The sequence below is a fragment of the Lepidochelys kempii genome, chromosome 21, assembly GCF_965140265.1.
Source record: "Lepidochelys kempii isolate rLepKem1 chromosome 21, rLepKem1.hap2, whole genome shotgun sequence".
NCBI classification, from domain to species: domain Eukaryota; kingdom Metazoa; phylum Chordata; order Testudines; family Cheloniidae; genus Lepidochelys; species Lepidochelys kempii.
Genome location: NC_133276.1, coordinates 5,855,527 through 5,862,062, shown reverse-complemented (window position 1 = coordinate 5,862,062; position 6,536 = coordinate 5,855,527).

Here is a 6,536-nt window from a genome sequence, read left to right as displayed (position 1 = left end):
CCATAGGACAGTCTCAGAGCTGAAGTGATATCACCCTCTGGTGGTTAAAGTAAGAGAATGGCAGTCGACTGGGATTTTTGGCTGGGGCAGGAGAAAACTGAAAACCCTGAATCCAGTTTGGGGTTTTTTTCTATAAAGCAGAAACTCAGCCCAGGTTTGCCAAGAGGCTCCCTGAGATTCACTAGTCCTTTGAACTGAGCCAGGGCAATTTTATGGCAAGAACAGGGGAAACTCTGAGATTTGTGCTCTGTTTGAATGGGAGGCTTTTGGCTTGTTCGCCCCCTGAATCCTAAAGCAAAGGGCATGTGAACCCAGCGAGAGTCACAATTCCCATGGAGCCCTGTCACCAGCCTGACCATGTGCCACAGGGCACAGTTACTGGGGGTCTTTGGGGAGGAAAGAGCAGAGGAAAGATTTGTTCAGGCTCTGCCCCTTATGGTGCAGGGATTTGCCCATTGAAATGAAGAGAGGGGCAGACAGCCTGGGAAGCCTGGAGGCTTTATTTCTGTTGGGATCTTTTATTGTGACCACGTACAGGCGACTACAGTAGCCTATATAGCCCCCGCATGACTGGACTGTATCTGGGTCCCTGTGAGGGCCATTTTCTTCCTATTCGGGGGAATAACTTCATCCAGGGATAAGGCAGGGAAATACAAGGCATGACCCCCCACCCCTGCTGGACTTTTCCCTGTAGCACAGTCAGCAGACAAACAGAGGAGCGCTTTCCGAGCACCAGCTGGCCTTTTCCCCCAAATGCATTGGCCAATCAATCTCTGCTCCATATTTCTGACTCCGTGGTTCAGGCTGGGTGGTCACCCACAGAGAGTAAGTGCCCTTTAAGAATGAGGCATGTTAAGAGCGCTCTCTAGGGTATAGACCCCTCCCTGCCTCCCACAGTCTTTCCAGCAGGCACTGGAGGGTGGAGACAGGACCTACAGCAACTGAAGAAAACTGATGTTGCTATTTGCGGATTGTTTCTTTTCCAATGGTTTGTGAATGAACCAATGAACTGCTTTCAAACTGCAAATTTTAGGTTGGTGCATTTTCGTCAGTGACCAAAGGGATGGGTATTTTAGTCAGGTTACCAGCAACCTAACCCTCTGAACTAGATTCTGTTCTTAGATGCACGGTGCCTTAACTTCAGTGGGGAAGCAGTGGTGGAACCAGCAGCAGAATTTTCCCTTCTCTGCCTCTTTCACTCTTCCCTCCTCCCCCCCTGCCACTAGTTGGCAGCATCTCAACGACCACAGATTTCATGACAGCGTAACTCTGTTGTTTAGAATATTGTGAGCTCCCAACGCCTTCTGCCGGCTGATATCCTCTGAGGACAGGAAGCAATATGGGATCCATACAGGCCCGTCCATAAATGCTACTTTTTTTTTCCTGTCTGGCTTCTGAAATTGTAGCACTTTAAATAAAAGCTATCCTGGAATGGCCCATGTAGGCCAATCAGCAACCTACTGTCAGCGTCTTACTGTGGTGAGCATGGGACATGGCTAGATAGAAACACATACATCCTTACACTCCATACACACCGATTCGCACGCATCTCCAAGTCTGCATCCTTGCTCTAACTTCACATCCATGCAAACAGTTCCCTCCTCCTCCTCCCCATGCCCCCCAGTCACAACTTTAGCTTCTTGGTCTTTCCTGAGAACTGCAGTCAGTCATGTCCAATGCAAAGGGGAGAAAAAAAGAACCCACAGCTGACCAAAAGAAGAACCAAAGCAGCTGATGTGCAGTTTTAATGTCCAAATGAAAATTGTATCCGTGAGATGATTTCCTATTTTTAGGGCCATTTCCCTGCTGTTTGTTTCAGATGCATGTGGTACATAACTGTGCTGCACCCTGCAGACTGTTCCGGGAGCTTGGCCTTCCTTGTTGCACAGCACGACAGCCATCCAACAAGGCTTCCTGTGGTCTCGCTCACACTATTTCATGGAGGGGAGAGGCTTGTGGTGGAAAGCAGAGGGACTTGTCTGTCACGTGCTGCATGGAACACATGCTGAAATGCACAGTCTGAAAAGTTCACGACTAAATTCTTTGTGGCGCTAAATCAATGGTATCACTGGGAGAAGGGAGCAAAGGCCACGGTCTTTGTATATAACATATGAATAATATGTAGGATGGATGAGATCTGGGCAGATCACCTGATGCCTGTTTTTTATATCTGATTGGACGCACCGAGGAACAGAACCCTCTGAAACTCTTAGCTGGAAAGTGGGTGAGTTCTGTATTTCTATTAGCATTAGTTATCTGCTTCCTCTCCTTCCCTGTCCTTTCCATCCCTGGAGACAATTGGGATGTTTCTTGCTAAAGGTCAGTGTGATGCCTGAACTGAGTCCATAGGGAAGAAAATGCTTCTGGTTCATTGTGAAACCAGAATGGGAAGTAAAATGACATGCCCCTTTTGTCATCAGAAAATCAGTTTAATCCAGAAGGTCTTGAAATGCTCATTCTTCCTTGAATTACACAGGAGTTGGGGAGGATTGTGAAAGGTAAGGAGGTTTCTCAGGTAGGATTACTCTCATGTGATATAAAAGGAGTACTTGTGGCACCTTAGAGACTAACCAATTTATTTGAGCATGAGCTTTTGTGAGCTACAGCTCACTTCATCGGATGCATACCGAAGTGAGCTGTAGCTCACGAAAGCTCATGCTCAAATAAATTGGTTAGTCTCTAAGGTGCCACAAGTACTCCTTTTCTTTTTGCGAATATAGACTAACACGGCTGTTCCTCTCATGTGATATGGCATACATCAGTGCTTCCTTGAGTGTGGTCTGGTGGCCAGAGTAGTTGAGTGCTTCATCCAGGACACTGGCTGACCACAGGTTGAGCCCGGTTGTTCAAGGCCCGTAATAAAATGGAGAGATCCCTTTTCAAGATCGCTGTGGATTGGTTATTTCTCCTGATGAGCTGCAATTCCTGAATCCCAGTCCAGTGTTAATGGGGTCACCAGCAACACAGAGTCATGGGAAGTGCTGTAGTCATTCTTTTGCATTAGGATGTCAACATAATGGGGAAGGGAGAGCCATATATATACAGGAGTATGTGAGAACAGGAGGTAACTGACTCACTCTGCTTGGCACTGCTGAGTTCTCGGCCGGAGTACTGTATCCATCTCTGGGCACCACACGAAGAGAGGTGGACAAACTGGAGAAAGTCCAGAAGACAGCAACAAAAATGATCAAAGGTTTAGAAAACCTGACCTATGAGGAAAGGTTAAAAAAACTGGGCACGGTTAGTCTTGAGAAACAAAGACAGAGCGGGGACCTGATAACAGTCTTCCACTCTGTTAAGGGCTATTATAAAGAGGAGAGAGAGAAATCATTCTCCATGTTCACTGAAGGTAGGACAAGAAGTAATGGGCTTAATCTGCAGCAAGGAGATTTAGGTTAGATATTAGGAAAATCTTTCTAACATCAGGATAGGTTTCAGAGTAACAGCCGTGTTAGTCTGTATTCGCAAAAAGAAAAAGAGTACTTGTGGCACCTTAGATACTAACCAATTTATTTGAGCATAAGCTTTCGCGAGCTACAGCTCACTTCATCGGATGCATACTGTGGAAACTGCAGAACATTCTGCAGTGTGATGAAGTGAGCTGTAGCTCGCGAAAGCTTATGCTCAAATAAATTGGTTAGTCTCTAAGGTGCCGCACGTCCTCCTTTTCTTTTAACATCAGGATAGTTAAGCTCTGGAGGTGTGGAAACCTAGTCACTGGAGTTTTTAAGACCAGGTTAGACAAACACCTGTCAGGGATGGTCTAGGTTTACTTGATCCTGGTCCTGATCCTGCCATGGCACAAGGGGATGGACTAAGATGAGCTCAGCCCTAGATTTCTAGGATTCTGTGTTGCTGGTGGAGAGATGTTTTATTGTGACAGCAGACATGAAGCACAGTGATGATGATGATGATGAAGTAGTCCTTTCTGACTCTCTCATGCAGATTGGCACCATTGCTTGCTTTTTGGTGCCACCTGGTGGATAGTTTGTTAACCACTGAAGCCGTAACTGATGTAATGGGATTAGACGTGAATCTGGGGCAGTTGGGATAACTGAATATCACATGGCACATATTACTAGAGATATTAACCCAATTCCAATTAAGCTAACTATATCACCCTTGGTTATGGCATTCTTCACTTCCCAACCTAAACCACTGCGTAGTGTTGCTGTATGCTGTTAAACAGCAGCTGTGCTCGATCCAGAGGTGGCTACATTTCAGCAGAGGATGAAGAGGTGCTCTGTGTACAGTTTGTTTGTAACATGCTTTGGGATCCTTTAGGTTCTGTATAATGCAATATGGAGAGTAGCATGACATGTCCTTTATCAGAGGACTAAGTCCTGACCAGGCATGGGAACAGACTCAATGGGGCCATTCTCCCTTAACCACTCTGATATCATTGTCTTTAGATTTTTATACCTAGTGAGTGACTGAGTCTTGAGTTTCCCTGGCAGAAATCTTTCCCAGCTTGTGATCATTGGAGCATAAACTTAGAAGCAAAATTATCCCTTCCTTAAAAGATGCTATTGCCCCCACTTTTGGGAGGGGGGGGGCTAGCAATGGAGTCACAAAGGAAGCTATCTATCAGTATGTAAATCTCTATCCACACTGAGATTGCTTGGTAGAGATATACTGAAGACCTTCACCTTCCCGCTATTATGTGGAAATATTGCAGTTAGACTGTCCATTTCGTGATGCTGAGAGGCTTTTGCAGGATTTGCGTGAGGAGGGGGAGCAGCCTTTGTCAGGCAGTCAAATACTGTGGGTGAATTTTAAAGAAGAGTCTATGACTGTGTCATGTGGTGGATGGATCCCTCCTGGGGATTGGCATGTTTGGGGTTAATACAAACTCTGGTTCACGCAGCCAGCATCTCCAGGCTTGCCAGTGTTCCCCCTCAGGAAACTCCTGCACCCTTATTAAAGTCAGCAGGCACCTGGATCCCAGATGCATTTCACCTTCCTCTGAAGAATCAGCACAGCCACTGATGGAGGCAAGGTGCTGGATTCAACGGCTCAATGGCAGAAAGGATAGTCACCTGGTTAAGGCACAACATTGGGACATAGGAGATGTGGATTCAGTTCTTGGCTCTGCGATAGATTCCCTGGGTGACCTTGGGCATGTTATTTAATCTCCTAGTATACCAATCCTCCATCTCTAAACTGGGGGAGATAATAACTCCCATCTCACCCCCTTCGTCTAAATTAAGATCATAAACTGTTTAGGGCAGTAGTGTGCTCTTTCACCCAGCACAACAGGGCCCTGTGCTCAGGTGGGGCCTAGAAATACTAATCCAGGGTCTATCCATTCATGCAAACCCTGCATTCCCAAACTGTATCTTGACTAGTGCTGGATCTTTGGGACAGGCTATTGAGCTGAATAAAAGGTAAGTGTAGTTGGGGATTGAGGGAGTGGAGGAAGGGAAATTAGTCAATCAGTTTTCTTCGCCCCCAGATACTTTTACTGAGAGAAACTCTGGCTCCATGGATAACTCCCACAGCATCTAATGAAAGTCGTCTGACTCAAGGGAGGCAGACAGCAGGAAAAACCCAGTGAACTGTTAGTGTCTTTAATCTCTGAATTGCATTGCTATAAAGTCAGTTGACATTTAACCCGCCCACAAAAAACAAAACAATAAAAAAACTTGATAGTCAGGGTGAAGGAAGCAGAAAAAAAAAATCTTGATTGAAACGAAGATTCTGTGAGACAACTACAAGCTTGGAATTCATCAGGTTTCCCAGTAGGTGAAAATTAACTTAAGTGGTAATATTCTCCTGCTGCTCTGTAGGTTTCATGGCAAAACCCAGATCTTCAAAGCGGAAGACATTGATTCCCTGACAAAGATCTTATTTATAATGCTGCTTAGTGACTGGTGTAGATTTAATCACTCGGCCAGTCCATGGATGCTGCTGCAATGGAGTGACAGCTGCTCAGTCTGTCATTACTGACCTGATGCATTTTGATGAGATTAGGCCTGTTGTTTGCTTCAACCAATCATAGATCAGCTTTCCTAGGAAAAGTCAGGCTTTTGTAAAATCAAAATGCATCTTTACAAATCAGTGGATTTATTTTATTGGTGTGGTTTTAAAACCTGGAAGGAATGTATTGTTCATGGAAGGTGCTGAGTTGACAGTAATGGGAAATTAAGTCCTTTGTTTACAGGACAGGTATCACATAGGCATTGCAAGCTTCTCTTGTCATGAGGAAGTGTATGTAGCTGTGTAAGCTACAATTTGGTTTTCTGTCTCCTTTAACATTCTAGATCTCTGTTTTCTGCTGGAAGCAGCTGCCATTTTGGGTTCAGGTCAGATGCAGCATGTTGCAAAGGCGACAGGCACGATGTGCTCTCTCTCATGAGGACTTTACTTCTGTTCTTTCTCATGCTGTTGTTCTCCCTCAGTTTAAAATACAATAAAAGTCACTCAGATTGGAAATATGTGCTCTTTATGTCTGGTTAAATATAGCTCCTGAGATGGAGACGTAAGTGCGAAGTTTGGTCTCCAGGGCCCCATCTGTCCCTGAGACTGCCCACTTG